General features: G+C 46.0%; 7 non-coding genes across 7 annotated transcripts; all 7 read left to right on the forward strand.

Moving 5' to 3' along the window:
* The first annotated feature begins 193 nt into the window (after positions 1 to 193).
* Positions 194 to 276, forward strand: TRNAL-CAG (transfer RNA leucine (anticodon CAG)). Its single transcript has one exon. It is a non-coding gene; the product is annotated as a tRNA-Leu (tRNA).
* Positions 277 to 3,833: 3,557 nt separating this feature from the next.
* TRNAL-CAG (transfer RNA leucine (anticodon CAG)) lies at positions 3,834 to 3,916 on the forward strand. Its single transcript has one exon. It is a non-coding gene; the product is annotated as a tRNA-Leu (tRNA).
* A 2,342-nt stretch (positions 3,917 to 6,258) lies between these two features.
* TRNAL-CAG (transfer RNA leucine (anticodon CAG)) lies at positions 6,259 to 6,341 on the forward strand. The gene has a single exon. It is a non-coding gene; the product is annotated as a tRNA-Leu (tRNA).
* Positions 6,342 to 7,471: 1,130 nt separating this feature from the next.
* On the forward strand, positions 7,472 to 7,554 carry TRNAL-CAG (transfer RNA leucine (anticodon CAG)). Its single transcript has one exon. It is a non-coding gene; the product is annotated as a tRNA-Leu (tRNA).
* A 1,131-nt stretch (positions 7,555 to 8,685) lies between these two features.
* On the forward strand, positions 8,686 to 8,768 carry TRNAL-CAG (transfer RNA leucine (anticodon CAG)). The gene has a single exon. It is a non-coding gene; the product is annotated as a tRNA-Leu (tRNA).
* Positions 8,769 to 12,315: 3,547 nt separating this feature from the next.
* On the forward strand, positions 12,316 to 12,398 carry TRNAL-CAG (transfer RNA leucine (anticodon CAG)). The gene has a single exon. It is a non-coding gene; the product is annotated as a tRNA-Leu (tRNA).
* Positions 12,399 to 15,959: 3,561 nt separating this feature from the next.
* TRNAL-CAG (transfer RNA leucine (anticodon CAG)) lies at positions 15,960 to 16,042 on the forward strand. Its single transcript has one exon. It is a non-coding gene; the product is annotated as a tRNA-Leu (tRNA).
* Positions 16,043 to 18,094: the final 2,052 nt, after the last annotated feature.

The following is an 18,094-nucleotide window of genomic DNA, read 5'->3' on the forward strand; positions in this document are numbered from 1 at the left end:
GAGAATTAGTAGCAGTCACCACCGGATCCACTGTCAGGATGATCCATCCTCTCTCCTTCATCAGCTTCAGATCCCACTGTTTCCCTGAGCAGGAAGGTCTGGAATTGAAAATACAGAGGACATTAAACAACATTCACTCAGTACATGGCACTCATTTTGGTTTATAAGCTGGAAATTGAGCCATCAGTGCAGTGTCAGGATGGCCGAGTGGTCTAAGGCGCTGCGTTCAGGTCGCAGTCTCCTTTGGAGGTGTGGGTTCGAATCCCACTTCTGACAAGTGTCTTTTGCGAGGTGGATACATTTTTGGACTTTTTTTTTCCAAGCACCCGTATCAAAAACAATGTCAACAGTTTCTGTAAATTATCGATAAGATCTATTGTCCATTGCTTGCACTAATTTCCTGAAGTTGGCTAAATCGCAGTAAATCGGTAAAGCGGGAAATCACAGCATCTTCAACAAATCGTGATAGAGGGGCAGAGATAAAGGTTTCGACCCTACATATCAAGAGCGCAGCTGTCAATAGTTCAGCAGGTTCACAGTGCAGAAGGTTCAGTGGCACCAGGGTCCCCTGCGTGCCAATCACAGCTGGTTTTTAACTTCTGTATTCAGGGCATGGGAGGGGTGTGTTGCATCGTGCACACATGGTGCCTGTTTCGCAGATAAGTTTTAATAAATACACAGAGAATAATATAGAGTCATTGGCCACGAGGAACACCTTCCCTGACCTTTTATTCTCTCCGGTTCCACGTCACTGCGCCTACCATCCAACTCCAAAACTCGGGGGAGACTAACACTCCCTACCTTCCTTGGTGTGCATCATAGGTGTGCCCATGACGAACACAACATTTCTCCTTAACCAATACAAAACAAACATAGCTGCTCAAAAAAAAGATACTATACTAATCCAGTATACAAGAATAGTACACAACAATAAATACCACATTCAGTCAATCCACCCCGAATCCTTGCAGCCGCGTTGAGCATGGCGGTCGAGGACTCAAATTGTACCCTTCAAGTCCTTGTCTCAGAGGCACTGAGTTGATTGGTATGGAGCCAGGCACCTCCTGATCTGAATCTTGAACTGGCTCCAAATTCTGCATGTCCACACCCCCTGTAGTAGATGATTGAGAATTAGTAGCAGTCACCACAGGCCATATGCACTGGCTCAAAATTCTGCAAGTCCACACCCCATGTAGTAGATGATTGAGAATTAGTAGCAGTCACCACAGGGTCCACTGTCAGGATGATCCATCCTCTCTCCTTCAACAGCTTCAGATCCCACTGTGTCCCTGAGCAGGAAGGTCTGGAATTGAAAATACAGAGGACATTAAATAAAATTCACTCAGTACATGGCACTCATTTTGGTTTATAAGCTGGAAATTGAGCCATCAGTCTGTTGTCAAGAGTGTCAGGATGGCCGGGTGGTCTAAGGTGCTGCATTCAGGTCACAGTCTCCCTTGGAGACGTGGGTTCAAACCCCTCTTCTGACAAGTGTATTTTGCGAGGTGGATAAATTTTTTGACTTTTTTTTTCCAAGCACCCTTATCAAAAACAATGTCAACAGTTTCTGTAAATTATCGATAAGATCTATTGTCCGTTGCTTGCACTAATTGCCTGAAGTTGGCTAAATCGCAGTAAATCGGTAAAGCAGGAAATCACAGCATCTTCAACAAATCGTGATAGAGGGGCCGAGATAAAGGTTTCGACCCTACATATCAAAAGCACAGCTGTCAATAGTTCAGCAGGTTCACAGTGCAGAAGGTTCAGTGGCACCAGGGTCCCCTGCGTCCCAATCACAGCTGGTTTTTAACTTCTGTATTCAGGGCATGGGAGGGGTGTGTTGCATCGTGCACACACAGTGCCTGTTTCGCAAATAAGTTTTAATAAATACACAGAGAATAATATAGAGTCATTGGCCACGAGGAACACCTTCCCTGACCTTTTATTCTCTCCGGTTCCACGTCACCGCGCCTACCATCCAACTCCAAAACTCGGGGGAGACTAACACTCCCTACCTCCCTTGGTGAGCATCATAGGCGTGCCCATGACGAACACAACATTTCTCCTTAACCAATACAAAACAAACATAGCTGCTCAAAAAAAAGATACTATACTAAACCAGTATACAAGAAGAGTACGCAACAAGAAATGCCACATTCAGTCAATCCACCCCGAATCCTTGCAGCCGCGTTGAGCATGGCGGTCGAGGACTCAAACTGTACCGTTCAAGTCCTTGTCTCAGAGGCACTGAGTTGATTGGTATGGAGCCAGGCACCTCCTGATCTGAATCTTGAACTGGCTCCAAATTCTGCATGTCCACACCCCCTGTAGTAGATGATTGAGAATTAGTAGCAGTCACCACTGGCCATATGCACTGGCTCAAAATTCTGCAAGTCCATACCCCATGTAGTAGATGATTGAGAATTAGTAGCAGTCACCACAGGGTCCACTGTCAGGATGGTCCATCCTCTCTCCTTCATCAGCTTCAGATCCCACTGTTTCCCTGAGCAGGAAGGTCTGGAATTGAAAATACAGAGGACATTAAATAACATTCACTCAGTACATGGCACTCATTTTGGTTTATAAGCTGGAAATTGAGCCATCAGTCTGGTGTCGAGAGAGTCAGGATGGCCGGGTGGTCTAAGGTGCTGCATTCAGGTCACAGTCTTCCTTGGAGACATGGGTTCAAACCCCTCTTCTGACAAGTGTCTTTGCAAGGTGGATACACTTTTGGACTTTTTTTTCCAAGCACCCTTATCAAAAACAATGGCAACAGTTTCTGTAAATTATCGATAAGATCTATTGTCCGTTGCTTGCACTAATTGCCTGAAGTTGGCTAAATCGCAGTAAATCGGTAAAGCAGGAAATCACAGCATCTTCAACAAATGGTGATAGAGGGGCCGAGATAAAGGTTTCGACCCTACATATCAAAAGCACAGCTGTCCATAGTTCAGCAGGTTCACAGTGCAGAAGGTTCAGTGGCACCAGGGTCCCCTGCGTCCCAATCACAGCTGGTTTTTAACTTCTGTATTCTGGGCATGGGAGGGGTGTGTTGCATCGTGCACACACAGTGCCTGTTTCGCAAATAAGTTTTAATAAATACACAGAGAATAATATAGAATCATTGGCCACGAGGAACACCTTCCCTGACCTTTTATTCTCTCCGGTTCCACGTCACCGCGCCTACCATCCAACTCCAAAACTCGGGGGAGACTAACACTCCCTACCTCCCTTGGTGTGCATCATAGGCGTGCCCATGACGAACACAACATTTCTCCTAAACCAACACAAAACAAAAATAGCTCCTAAAAAAAAAGATACTATACTAAACCAGTATACAAGAATAGTACACAACAAGAAATGCCACATTCAGTCAATCCACCCCGAATCCTTGCAGCCGCGTTGAGCATGGCGGTCGAGGACTCAAACTGTACCGTTCAAGTCCTTGTCTCAGAGGCACTGAGTTGATTGGTATGGAGCCAGGCACCTCCTGATCTGAATCTTGAACTGGCTCCAAATTCTGCATGTCCACACCCGTTGTAGTAGATGATTGAGAATTAGTAGCAGTCACCACCGGCCATGTGCACTGGCTCAAACTTCTGCATGTCCACACCCCATGTAGTCGATGATTGAGAATTAGTAGCAGTCACCACCGGATCCACTGTCAGGATGATCCATCCTCTCTCCTTCATCAGCTTCAGATCCCACTGTTTCCCTGAGCAGGAAGGTCTGGAATTGAAAATACAGAGGACATTAAACAACATTCACTCAGTACATGGCACTCATTTTGGTTTATACGCTCGAAATTGAGCCATGAGGGAGGTGTGAAGAGTGTCAGGATGGCCGAGTGGTCTAAGGCGCTGCGTTCAGGTCGCAGCCTCCCTTGGAGGTGTGGGTTCAAATCCCACTTCTGACAAGTGTATTTTGCGAGGTGGATACATTTTTGGACTTTTTTTTCCCAAGCACCGTATCAAAAACGATGTCAACAGTTTCTGTAAATTATCGGTAAGATCTATTTTCCGTTGCTTGCACTAATTGCCTGAAGGTGGCTAAATCGCAGTAAATCGGTAAAGCAGGAAATCACAGCATCTTCAACAAATCGTGATAGAGGGGCCGAGATAAAGGTTTCGACCCTACATATCAAAAGCGCAGCTGTCAATAGTTCAGCAGGTTCACAGTGCAGAAGGTTCAGTGGCACCAGGGTCCCCTGCGTCCCAATCACAGCTGGTTTTTAACTTCTGTATTCAGGGCATGGGAGGGGTGTGTTGCATCGTGCACACACGGTGCCTGTTTCGCAGATAAGTTTTAATAAATACACAGAGAATAATACAGAGTCATTGGCCACGAGGAACACCTTCCCTGACCTTTTATTCTCTCCGGTTCCACGTCACCGCGCCTACCATCCAACTCCAAAACTCGGGAAGACTAACACTCCCTACCTCCCTTGGTGTGCATCATAGGCGTGCCCATGACGAACACAACATTTCTCCTTAACCAATACAAAACAAACATAGCTGCTAAAAAAAAAGATACCTTACTAATCCAGTATACAAGAATAGTACACAACAAGAAATGCCACATTCAGTCAATCCACCCCGAATCCTTGCAGCCGCGTTGAGCATGGCGGTCGAGGACTCAAACTGTACCGTTCAAGTCCTTGTCTCAGAGGCACTGAGTTGATTGGTATGGAGCCAGGCACCTCCTGATCTGAATCTTGAACTGGCTCCAAATTCTGCATGTCCACACCCCTTGCAGTAGATGATTGAGAATTAGTAGCAGTCACCACCGGCCATGTGCACTGGCTCAAACTTCTGCATGTCCACACCCCATGTAGTCGATGATTGAGAATTAGTAGCAGTCACCACCGGATTCACTGTCAGGATGATCCATCCTCTCTCCTTCATCAGCTTCAGATCCCACTGTTTCCCTGAGCAGGAAGGTCTGGAATTGAAAATACAGAGGACATTAAACAACATTCACTCAGTACATGGCACTCATTTTGGTTTATACGCTCGAAATTGAGCCATGAGCAAGGTGTGAAGAGCGTCAGGATGGCCGAGTGGTCTAAGGCGCTGCGTTCAGATCGCAGCCTCCCTTGGAGGTGTGGATTCAAATCCCACTTCTGACAAGTGTATTTTGCGAGGTGGATACATTTTTGGACTTTTTTTTCCCAAGCACCGTATCAAAAACAATGTCAACAGTTTCTGTAAATTATCGATAAGATCTATTTTTCGTTGCTTGCACTAATTGCCTGAAGTTGGCTAAATCGCAGTAAATCGGTAAAGCAGGAAATCACAGCATCTTCAACAAATCGTGATAGAGGGGCCGAGATATAGGTTTCGACCCTACATATCAAAAGCGCAGCTGTCAATAGTTCAGCAGGTTCACAGTGCAGAAGGTTCAGTGGCACCAGGGTCCCCTGCGTCCCAATCACAGCTTGTTTTTAACTTCTGTATTCAGGGCATGGGAGGGGTGTGTTGCATCGTGCACACACAGTGCCTGTTTTGCAAATAAGTTTTAATAAATACACAGAGAATAATATAGAGTCATTGGCCACGAGGAACACCTTCCCTGACCTTTTATTCTCTCCAGTTCCACGTCACCGCGCCTACCATCCAACTCCAAAACTCGGGGGAGACTAACACTCCCTACCTCCCTTGGTGTGCATCATAGGCGTGCCCATGACGAACACAACATTTCTCCTTAACCAATACAAAACAAACATAGCTGCTAAAAAAAAAGATACTATACTAAACCAGTATACAAGAATAGTACACAACAAGAAATGCCACATTCAGTCAATCCACCCCGGATCCTTGCAGCCGCGTTGAGCATGGTGGTCGAGGACTCAAACTGTACCGTTCAAGTCCTTGTCTCAGAGGCACTGAGTTGATTGGTATGGAGCCAGGCACCTCCTGATCTGAATCTTGAACTGGCTCCAAATTCTGCATGTCCACACCCCCTGTAGTAGATGATTGAGAATTAGTAGCAGTCGCCACCGGCCATGTGCACTGGCTCAAACTTCTGCATGTCCACACCCCATGTAGTCGATGATTGCGAATTAGTAGCAGTCACCACCGGATTCACTGTCAGGATGATCCATCCTCTCTCCTTCATCAGCTTCAGATCCCACTGTTTCCCTGAGCAGGAAGGTCTGGAATTGAAAATACAGAGGACATTAAACAACATTCACTCAGTACATGGCACTCATTTTGGTTTATACGCTCAAAATTGAGCCATGAGGGAGGTGTGAAGAGTGTCAGGATGGCCGAGTGGTCTAAGGCGCTGTGTTCAGGTCGCAGCCTCCCTTGGAGGTGTGGGTTCAAATCCCACTTCTGACAAGTGTATTTTGCGAGGTGGATACATTTTTGGACTTTTTTTTCCCAAGCACCGTATCAAAAACAATGTCAACAGTTTCTGTAAATTATCGGTAAGATCTATTTTCCGTTGCTTGCACTAATTGCCTGAAGTTGGCTAAATCGCAGTAAATCGGTAAAGCAGGAAATCACAACATCTTCAACAAATCGTGATAGAGGGGCCGAGATAAAGGTTTCGACCCTACATATCAAAAGCGCAGCTGTCAATAGTTCAGCAGGTTCACAGTGCAGAAGGTTAAGTGGCACCAGGGTCCCCTGCGTCCCAATCACAGCTTGTTTTTAACTTCTGTATTCAGGGCATGGGAGGGGTGTGTTGCATCGTGCACACACAGTGCCTGTTTTGCAAATAAGTTTTAATAAATACACAGAGAATAATATAGAGTCATTGGCCACAAGGAACACCTTCCCTGACCTTTTATTCTCTCCAGTTCCACGTCACCGCGCCTACCATCCAACTCCAAAACTCGGGGGAGACTAACACTCCCTACCTCCCTTGGTGTGCATCATAGGCGTGCCCATGACGAACACAACATTTCTCCTTAACCAATACAAAACAAACATAGCTGCTAAAAAAAAAGATACTATACTAAACCAGTATACAAGAATAGTACACAACAAGAAATGCCACATTCAGTTAATCCACCCCGGATCCTTGCAGCCGCGTTGAGCATGGCGGTCGAGGACTCAAACTGCACAGTTCAAGTCCTTGTCTCAGAGGCACTGAGTTGATTGGTATGGAGCCAGACACCTCCTGATCTGAATCTTGAACTGGCTCCAAATTCTGCATGTCCACACCCCCTGTAGTAGATGATTGAGAATTAGTAGCAGTCGCCACCGGCCATGTGCACTGGCTCAAAATTCAGCATGTCCACACCCCATGTAGTAGATGATTGAGAATTAGTAGCAGTCACCACCGGATCCACTGTTAGGATGATCCATCCTCTCTCCTTCATCAGCTTCAGATCCCACTGTTTCCCTGAGCAGGAAGGTCTGGAATTGAAAATACAGAGGACATTAAACAACATTCACTCAGTACATGGCACTCATTTTGGTTTATAAGCTGGAAATTGAGCCATCAGTGCAGTGTCAAGAGTGTCAGGATGGCCGAGTGGTCTAAGGCGCTGCGTTCAGGTCGCAGTCTCCTTTGGAGGCGTGGGTTCGAATCCCACTTCTGACAAGTGTCTTTTGCGAGGTGGATACATTTTTGGACTTTTTTTTTCCAAGCACCCGTATCAAAAACAATGTCAACAGTTTCTGTAAATTATCGATACGATCTATTGTCCGTTGCTTGCACTAATTTCCTGAAGTTGGCTAAATCGCAGTAAATAGGTAAAGCGGGAAATCACAGCATCTTCAACAAATCGTGATAGAGGGGCAGAGATAAAGGTTTCGACCCTACATATCAAGAGCGCAGCTGTCAATAGTTCAGCAGGTTCACAGTGCAGAAGGTTCAGTGGCACCAGGGTCCCCTGCGTCCCAATCACAGCTGGTTTTTAACTTCTTTATTGAGGGCATGGGAGGGGTGTGTTGCATCGTGCACACACGGTGCCTGTTTCGCAGATAAGTTTTAATAAATACACAGAGAATAATACAGAGTCATTGGCCACGAGGAACACCTTCCCTGACCTTTTATTCTCTCCGGTTCCACGTCACCGCGCCTACCATCCAACTCCAAAACTCGGGGGAGACTAACACTCCCTACCTCCCTTGGTGTGCATCATAGGCGTGCCCATGACGAACACAACATTTCTCCTTAACCAATACAAAACAAACATAGCTGCTAAAAAAAAATATACTATACTAATCCAGTATACAAGAATAGTACACAACAAGAAATGCCACATTCAGTCAATCCACCCCGAATCCTTGCAGCCGCGTTGAGCATGGCGGTCGAGGACTCAAACTGTACCGTTCAAGTCCTTGTCTCAGAGGCACTGAGTTGATTGGTATGGAGCCAGGCACCTCCTGATCTGAATCTTGAACTGGCTCCAAATTCTGCATGTCCACACCCCTTGTAGTAGATGATTGAGAATTAGTAGCAGTCACCACCGGCCATGTGCACTGGCTCAAACTTCTGCATGTCCACACCCCATGTAGTCGATGATTGCAAATTAGTAGCAGTCACCACCGGATTCACTGTCAGGATGATCCATCCTCTCTCCTTCATCAGCTTCAGATCCCACTGTTTCCCTGAGCAGGAAGGTCTGGAATTGAAAATACAGAGGACATTAAACAACATTCACTTAGTACATGGCACTCATTTTGGTTTATACGCTCAAAATTGAGCCATGAGGGAGGTGTGAAGAGTGTCAGGATGGCCGAGTGGTCTAAGGCGCTGCGTTCAGGTCGCAGCCTCCCTTGGAGGTGTGGGTTCAAATCCCACTTCTGACAAGTGTATTTTGCGAGGTGGATACATTTTTGGACTTTTTTTTCCCTAGCACCGTATCAAAAACAATGTCAACAGTTTCTGTAAATTATCGATAAGATCTATTTTCCGTTGCTTGCACTAATTGCCTGAAGTTGGCTAAATCGCAGTAAATCGGTAAAGCAGGAAATCACAGCATCTTCAACAAATCGTGATAGAGGGGCCGAGATAAAGGTTTCAACCCTACATATCAAAAGCGCAGCTGTCAATAGTTCAGCAGGTTCACAGTGCAGAAGGTTCAGTGGCACCAGGGTCCCCTGCGTCCCAATCACAGCTGGTATTTAACTTATGTATTCAGGGCATGGGAGGGGTGTGTTGCATCGTGCACACACAGTGCCTGTTTTGCAAATAAGTTTTAATAAATACACAGAGAATAATATAGAGTCATTGGCCACGAGGAACACCTTCCCTGACCTTTTATTCTCTCCAGTTCCACGTCACCGCGCCTACCATCCAACTCCAAAACTCGAGGGAGACTAACACTCCCTACCTCCCTTGGTGTGCATCATAGGCGTGCCCATGACGAACACAACATTTCTCCTTAACCAATACAAAACAAACATAGCTGCTCAAAAAAAAGATACTATACTAAACCAGTATACAAGAATAGTACACAACAAGAAATGCCACATTCAGTCAATCCACCCCGAATCCTTGCAGCCGCGTTGAGCATGGCGGTCGAGGACTCAAACTGTACCGTTCAAGTCCTTGTCTCAGGCACTGAGTTGATTGGTATGGAGCCAGGCACCTCCTGATCTAAATCTTGAACTGGCTCCAAATTCTGCATGTCCACACCCCCTTTAGTAGATGATTGAGAATTAGTAGCAGTCACCACCAGCCATGTGCACTGGCTCAAAATTCAGCATGTCCACACCCCATGTAGTAGATGATTGAGAATTAGTAGCAGTCACCACCGGATCCACTGTCAGGATGATCCATCCTCTCTCCTTCATCAGCTTCAGATCCCACTGTTTCCCTGAGCAGGAAGGTCTGGAATTGAAAATACAGAGGACATTAAACAACATTCACTCAGTACATGGCACTCATTTTGGTTTATAAGCTGGAAATTGAGCCATCAGTGCAGTGTCAAGAGTGTCAGGATGGCCGAGTGGTCTAAGGCGCTGCGTTCAGGTCTCAGTCTCCTTTGGAGGCGTGGGTTCGAATCCCCCTTCTGACAAGTGTCTTTTGCGAGGTGGATACATTTTTGGACTTTTTTTTTCCAAGCACCCGTATCAAAAACAATGTCAACAGTTTCTGTAAATTATCGATAAGATCTATTGTCCGTTGCTTGCACTAATTTCCTGAAGTTGGCTAAATCGCAGTAAATCGGTAAAGCAGGAAATCACAGCATCTTCAACAAATCGTGATAGAGGGGCCGAGATAAAGGTTTCGACCCTACATATCAAAAGCGCAGCTGTCAATAGTTCAGCAGGTTCACAGTGCAGAAGGTTCAGTGGCACCAGGGTCCCCTGCGTCCCAATCACAGCTGGTTTTTAACTTCTGTATTCAGGGCATGGGAGGGGTGTGTTGCATCGTGCACACACAGTGCCTGTTTTGCAAATAAGTTTTAATAAATACACAGAGAATAATATAGAGTCATTGGCCACGGGGGAACACCTTCCCTGACCTTTTATTCTCTCCGGTTCCACGTCACCGCGCCTACCATCCAACTCCAAAACTCGGGGGAGACTAACACTCCCTACCTCCCTTGGTGTGCATCATAGGCGTGCCCATGACGAACACAACATTTCTCCTTAACCAATACAAAACAAACATAGCTGCTCAAAAAAAAGATACTATACTAATCCAGTATACAAGAATAGTACACAACAAGAAATGCCACATTCAGTCAATCCCCCCCGAATCCTTGCAGCCGCGTTGAGCATGGCGGTCAAGGACTCAAACTGTACCGTTCAAGTCCTTGTCTCAGGCACTGAGTTGATTGGTATGGAGCCAGGCACCTCCTGATCTGAATCTTGAACTGGCTCCAAATTCTGCATGTCCACACCCCCTGTAGTAGATGATTGAGAATTAGTAGCAGTCACCACCAGCCATGTGCACTGGCTCAAAATTCAGCATGTCCACACCCCATGTAGTAGATGATTGAGAATTAGTAGCAGTCACCACCGGATCCACTGTCAGGATGATCCATCCTCTCTCCTTCATCAGCTTCAGATCCCACTGTTTCCCTGAGCAGGAAGGTCTGGAATTGAAAATACAGAGGACATTAAACAACATTCACTCAGTACATGGCACTCATTTTGGTTTATAAGCTGGAAATTGAGCCATCAGTGCAGTGTCAGGATGGCCGAGTGGTCTAAGGCGCTGCGTTCAGGTTGCAGTCTCCTTTGGATGCGTGGGTTCGAATCCCCCTTCTGACAAGTGTCTTTTGCGAGGTGGATACATTTTTGGACTTTTTTTTTCCAAGCACCCGTATCAAAAACAATGTCAACAGTTTCTGTAAATTATCGATAAGATCTATTGTCCGTTGCTTGCACTAATTTCCTGAAGTTGGCTAAATCGCAGTAAATCGGTAAAGCAGGAAATCACAGCATCTTCAACAAATCGTGATAGAGGGGCCGAGATAAAGGTTTCGACCCTACATATCAAAAGCGCAGCTGTCAATAGTTCAGCAGGTTCACAGTGCAGAAGGTTCAGTGGCACCAGGGTCCCCTGCGTCCCAATCACAGCTGGTTTTTAACTTCTGTATTCAGGGCATGGGAGGGGTGTGTTGCATCGTGCACACACAGTGCCTGTTTTGCAAATAAGTTTTAATAAATACACAGAGAATAATATAGAGTCATTGGCCACGGGGGAACACCTTCCCTGACCTTTTATTCTCTCCGGTTCCACGTCACCGCGCCTACCATCCAACTCCAAAACTCGGGGGAGACTAACACTCCCTACCTCCCTTGGTGTGCATCATAGGCGTGCCCATGACGAACACAATATTTCTCCTTAACCAATACAAAACAAACATAGCTGCTCAAAAAAAAGATACTATACTAAACCAGTATACAAGAATAGTACACAAAAAGAAATGCCACATTCAGTCAATCCACCCCGAATCCTTGCGGCCTCGTTGATCATGGCGGTCGAGGACTCAAACTGTACCGTTCAAGTCCTTGTCTCAGAGGCACTGAGTTGATTGGTATGGAGCCAGGCACCTCCTGATCTGAATCTTGAACTGGCTCCAAATTCTGCATGTCCACACCCCCTGTAGTAGATGATTGAGAATTAGTAGCAGTCACCACCGGCCATGTGCACTGGCTCAAAATTCAGCATGTCCACACCCCATGTAGTAGATGATTGAGAATTAGTAGCAGTCACCACCGGATCCACTGTCAGGATGATCCATCCTCTCTCCTTCATCAGCTTCAGATCCCACTGTTTCCCTGAGCAGGAAGGTCTGGAATTGAAAATACAGAGGACATTAAACAACATTCACTCAGTACATGGCACTCATTTTGGTTTATACGCTCGAAATTGAGCCATGAGGGAGGTGTGAAGAGTGTCAGGATGGCCGAGTGGTCTAAGGCGCTGCGTTCAGGTCGCAGCCTCCCTTGGAGGTGTGGGTTCAAATCCCACTTCTGACAAGTGTATTTTGCGAGGTGGATACATTTTTGGACTTTTTTTTCCCAAGCACCGTATCAAAAACGATGTCAACAGTTTCTGTAAATTATCGGTAAGATCTATTTTCCGTTGCTTGCACTAATTGCCTGAAGTTGGCTAAATCGCAGTAAATCGGTAAAGCAGGAAATCACAGCATCTTCAACAAATCGTGATAGAGGGGCCGAGATAAAGGTTTCGACCCTACATATCAAAAGCGCAGCTGTCAATAGTTCAGCAGGTTCACAGTGCAGAAGGTTCAGTGGCACCAGGGTCCCCTGCGTCCCAATCACAGCTGGTTTTTAACTTCTGTATTCAGGGCATGGGAGGGGTGTGTTGCATCGTGCACACACAGTGCCTGTTTTGCAAATAAGTTTTAATAAATACACAGAGAATAATATAGAGTCATTGGCCACGAGGAACACCTTCCCTGACCTTTTATTCTCTCCAGTTCCACGTCACCGCGCCTACCATCCAACTCCAAAACTCGGGGGAGACTAACACTCCCTACCTCCCTTGGTGTGCATCATAGGCGTGCCCATGACGAACACAACATTTCTCCTTAACCAATACAAAACAAACATAGCTGCTAAAAAAAAAGATACTATACTAAACCAGTATACAAGAATAGTACACAACAAGAAATGCCACATTCAGTTAATCCACCCCGGATCCTTGCAGCCGCGTTGAGCATGGCGGTCGAGGACTCAAACTGCACAGTTCAAGTCCTTGTCTCAGAGGCACTGAGTTGATTGGTATGGAGCCAGGCACCTCCTGATCTGAATCTTGAACTGGCTCCAAATTCTGCATGTCCACACCCCCTGTAGTAGATGATTGAGAATTAGTAGCAGTCGCCACCGGCCATGTGCACTGGCTCAAAATTCAGCATGTCCACACCCCATGTAGTAGATGATTGAGAATTAGTAGCAGTCACCACCGGATCCACTGTCAGGATGATCCATCCTCTCTCCTTCATCAGCTTCAGATCCCACTGTTTCCCTGAGCAGGAAGGTCTGGAATTGAAAATACAGAGGACATTAAACAACATTCACTCAGTTCATGGCACTAATTTTGGTTTATAAGCTGGAAATTGAGCCATCATTGCAGTGTCACGAGTGTCAGGATGGCCGAGTGGTCTAAGGTGCTGCATTCAGATCACAGTCTCCTTTGGAGGAGTAGGTTCGAATCCCACTTCTGACAAGTGTCTTTTGCGAGGTGGATACATTTTTTGTCTTTTTTTTTCCAAGCACCCGTATCAAAAACAATGTCAACAGTTTCTGTAAATTATCGATAAGATCTATTGTCCGTTGCTTGCACTAATTTCCTGAAGTTGGCTAAATCGCAGTAAATCGGTAAAGCGGGAAATCACAGCATCTTCAACAAATCGTGATAGAGGGGCAGAGATAAAGGTTTTGACCCTACATATCAAGAGCGCAGCTGTCAATAGTTCAGCAGGTTCACAGTGCAGAAGGTTCAGTGGCACCAGGGTCCCCTGCGTCCCAATCACAGCTGGTTTTTAACTTCTGTATTCAGGGCATGGGAGGGGTGTGTTGCATCGTGCACACACAGTGCCTGTTTCGCAGATAAGTTTTAATAAATACACAGAGAATAATATAGAGTCATTGGCCACGAGGAACACCTTCCCTGGCCTTTTATTCTCTCCGGTTCCACGTCACTGCGCCTACCATCTAACTCCAAAACTCGGGAGAGACTAACACTCCCTACCTCCCTTGGTGTGCATCATAGGCGTGCCCATGACGAACACAACATTTCTCCTTAACCAATACAAAACAAACATAGCTGCTCAAAAAATAGATACTATACTAATCCAGTATACAAGAATAGTACACAACAAGAAATGCCACATTCAGTCAATCCACCCCGAATCCTTGCAGCCGCGTTGAGCATGGCGGTCGAGGACTCAAACTGTACCGTTCAAGTCCTTGTCTCAGAGGCACTGAGTTGATTGGTATGGAGCCAGGCACCTCCTGATCTGAATCTTGAACTGGCTCCAAATTCTGCATGTCCACACCCCTTGTAGTAGATGATTGAGAATTAGTAGCAGTCACCACCGGCCATGTGCACTGGCTCAAACTTCTGCATGTCCACACCCCATGTAGTCGATGATTGAGAATTAGTAGCAGTCACCACCGGATTCACTGTCAGGATGATCCATCCTCTCTCCTTCATCAGCTTCAGATCCCACTGTTTCCCTGAGCAGGAAGGTCTGGAATTGAAAATACAGAGGACATTAAACAACATTCACTCAGTACATGGCACTCATTTTGGTTTATACGCTCGAAATTGAGCCATGAGGGAGGTGTAAAGAGTGTCAGGATGGCCGAGTGGTCTAAGGCGCTGCATTCAGGTCGCAGCCTCCCTTGGAGGTGTGGGTTCAAATCCCACTTCTGACAAGTGTTTTTTGCGAGGTGGATACATTTTAGGACTTTTTTTTCCCGAGCACTGTATCAAAAACATTGTCAACAGTTTCTGTAAATTATCGATAAGATCTATTTTCCGTTGCTTGCACTAATTGCCTGAAGTTGGCTAAATCGCAGTAAATCGGTAAAGCAGGAAATCACAGCATCTTCAACAAATCGTGATAGAGGGGCCGAGATAAAGGTTTTGACCCTACATATCAAAAGCGCAGCTGTCAATAGTTCAGCAGGTTCACAGTGCAGAAGGTTCAGTGGCACCAGGGTCCCCTGCGTCCCAATCACAGCTGGTTTTTATCTTCTGTATTCAGGGGATAGGAGGGGTGGGGGTGTTGCGTCGTGCACACACAGTGCCTGTTTTGCAGAGAAGTTTTAATAAATACACAAAGAATAATATGGAGTCTTTAGCCACGAGGAACACCTTCCCTGACCTTTTATTCTCTCCGATTCCACGTCACGGCACCTACCATCCAACTCCAAAACTCGGGGGAGACTAACACTCCCTACCTCCCTTGGTGTGCATCATGGGCGTGCCCATGACGAACACAACATTTCTCCTTAACCAATACAAAACAAACATAGCTGCTCAAAAAAAAGATACTATACTAATCCAGTATACAAGAATAGTACACAACAATAAATACCACATTCAGTCAATCCACCCAGAATCCTTGCAGCCGCGTTGAGCATGGCGGTCGAGGACTCAAACTGTACCGTTCAAGTCCTTGTCTCAGAGGCACTGAGTTGATTGGTATGGAGCCAGGCACCTCCTGATCTGAATCTTGAACTGGCTCCAAATTCTGCATGTCCACACCCCCTGTAGTAGATGATTGAGAATTAGTAGCAGTCACCACCGGCCATGTGCACTGGCTCAAAATTCAGCATGTCCACACCCCATGTAGTAGATGATTGAGAATTAGTAGCAGTCACCACCGGATCCACTGTCAGGATGATCCATCCTCTCTCCTTCATCAGCTTCAGATCCCACTGTTTCCCTGAGCAGGAAGGTCTGGAATTGAACATACAGAGGACATTAAACAACATTCACTCAGTACATGGCACTCATTTTGGTTTATAAACTGGAAATTGAGCCATCAATGCAGCGTCATGAGTGTCAGGATGGCCGAGTGGTCTAAGGTGCTGCGTTCAGGTCGCAGTCTTCTTTGGAGGCGTGGGTTCGAATCCCACTTCTGACAAGTGTCTTTTGCGAGGTGGATACATTTTTTGTCTTTTTTTTTCCAAGCACCCGTATCAAAAACAATGTCAACAGTTTCTGTAAATTATCGATAAGATCTATTGTCCGTTGCTTGCACTAATTTCCTGAAGTTGGCTAAATCGCAGTAAATCGGTAAAGCGGGAAATCACAGCATCTTCAACAAATCGTGATAGAGGGGCAGAGATAAAGGTTTTGACCCTACATATCAAGAGCGCAGCTGTCAATAGTTCAGCAGGTTCACAGTGGAGAAGGTTCAGTGGCACCAGGGTCCCCTGCGTCCCAATCACAGCTGGTTTTTAACTTCTGTATTCAGGGCATGGGGGGGGTGTGTTGCATCGTGCACACATGGTGCCTGTTTCGCAGATAAGTTTTAATAAATACACAGAGAATAATATAGAGTCATTGGCCACGAGGAACACCTTCCCTGGCCTTTTATTCTCTCCGGTTCCACATCACCGCACCTACCATCCAACTCCAAAACTCGGGGGAGACTAACACTCCCTACCTCCCTTGGTGTGCATCATGGGCGTGCCCATGACGAACACAACATTTCTCCTTAACCAATACAAAACAAACATAGCTGCTCAAAAAAAAGATACTATACTAATCCAGTGTACAAGAATAGTACACAACAAGAAATGCCACATTCAGTCAATCCACCCCGAATCCTTGCAGCCGCATTGAGCATGGCGGTCGAGGACTCAAACTGTACCGTTCAAGTCCTTGTCTCAGAGGCACTGAGTTGATTGGTATGGAGCCAGGCACCTCCTGATCTGAATCTTGAACTGGCTCCAAATTCTGCATGTCCACACCCCTTGTAGTAGATGATTGAGAATTAGTAGCAGTCACCACCGGCCATGTGCACTGACTCAAACTTCTGCATGTCCACACCCCATGTAGTCGATGATTGAGAATTAGTAGCAGTCACCACCGGATTCACTGTCAGGATGATCCATCCTCTCTCCTTCATCAGCTTCAGATCCCACTGTTTCCCTGAGCAGGAAGGTCTGGAATTGAAATACAGAGGACATTAAACAACATTCACTCAGTACATGGCACTCATTTTGGTTTATACGCTCGAAATTGAGCCATGAGGGAGGTGTGAAGAGTGTGAGGATGGCTGAGTGGTCTAAGGCGCTGCGTTCAGGTCGCAGCCTCCCTTGGAGTTGTGGGTTCAAATCGCACTTCTGACAAGTGTATTTTGCGAGGTAGATACATTTTTGAACTTTTTTTTCCCAAGCACTGTATAAAAAACATTGTCAACAGTTTCTGTAAATTATCGATAAGATCTATTTTCCGTTGCTTGCACTAATTGCCTGAAGTTGGCTAAATCGCAGTAAATCGGTAAAGCAGGAAATCACAGCATCTTCAACAAATCGTGATAGAGGGGCCGAGATAAAGGTTTCGACCCTACATATCAAAAGCGCAGCTGTCAATAGTTCAGCAGGTTCACAGTGCAGAAGGTTCAGTGGCACCAGGGTCCCCTGCGTCCCAATCACAGCTGGTTTTTAACTTCTGTATTCAGAGGATGGGAGGGGTGGGGGTGTTGCGTCGTGCACACACAGTGCCTGTTTTGCAGAGAAGTTTTAATAAATACACAAAGAATAATATGGAGTCTTTAGCCACGAGGAACACCTTCCCCTACCTTTTATTCTCTCCGATTCCACATCACCACACCTACCATCCAACTCTAAAACTCGGGGGAGACTAACACTCCCTACCTCCCTTGGTGTGCATCATGGGCGTGCCCATGACGAACACAACATTTCTCCTTAACCAATACAAAACAAACATAGCTGCTCAAAAAAAATATACTATACTAATCCAGTATACAAGAATAGTACACAACAAGAAATACCACATTCAGTCAATCCACCCCGAATCCTTGCAGCCGCGTTGAGCATGGCGGTCGAGGACTCAAACTGTACCGTTCAAGTCCTTGTCTCAGAGGCACTGAGTTGATTGGTATGGAGCCAGGAGCCTCCTGATCTGAATCTTGAACTGGCTCCAAATTCTGCATGTCCACACCCCC

This window comes from Pleurodeles waltl, unplaced genomic scaffold (assembly GCF_031143425.1).
Source record: "Pleurodeles waltl isolate 20211129_DDA unplaced genomic scaffold, aPleWal1.hap1.20221129 scaffold_39, whole genome shotgun sequence".
Classification (NCBI taxonomy): Eukaryota; Metazoa; Chordata; class Amphibia; order Caudata; family Salamandridae; genus Pleurodeles; species Pleurodeles waltl.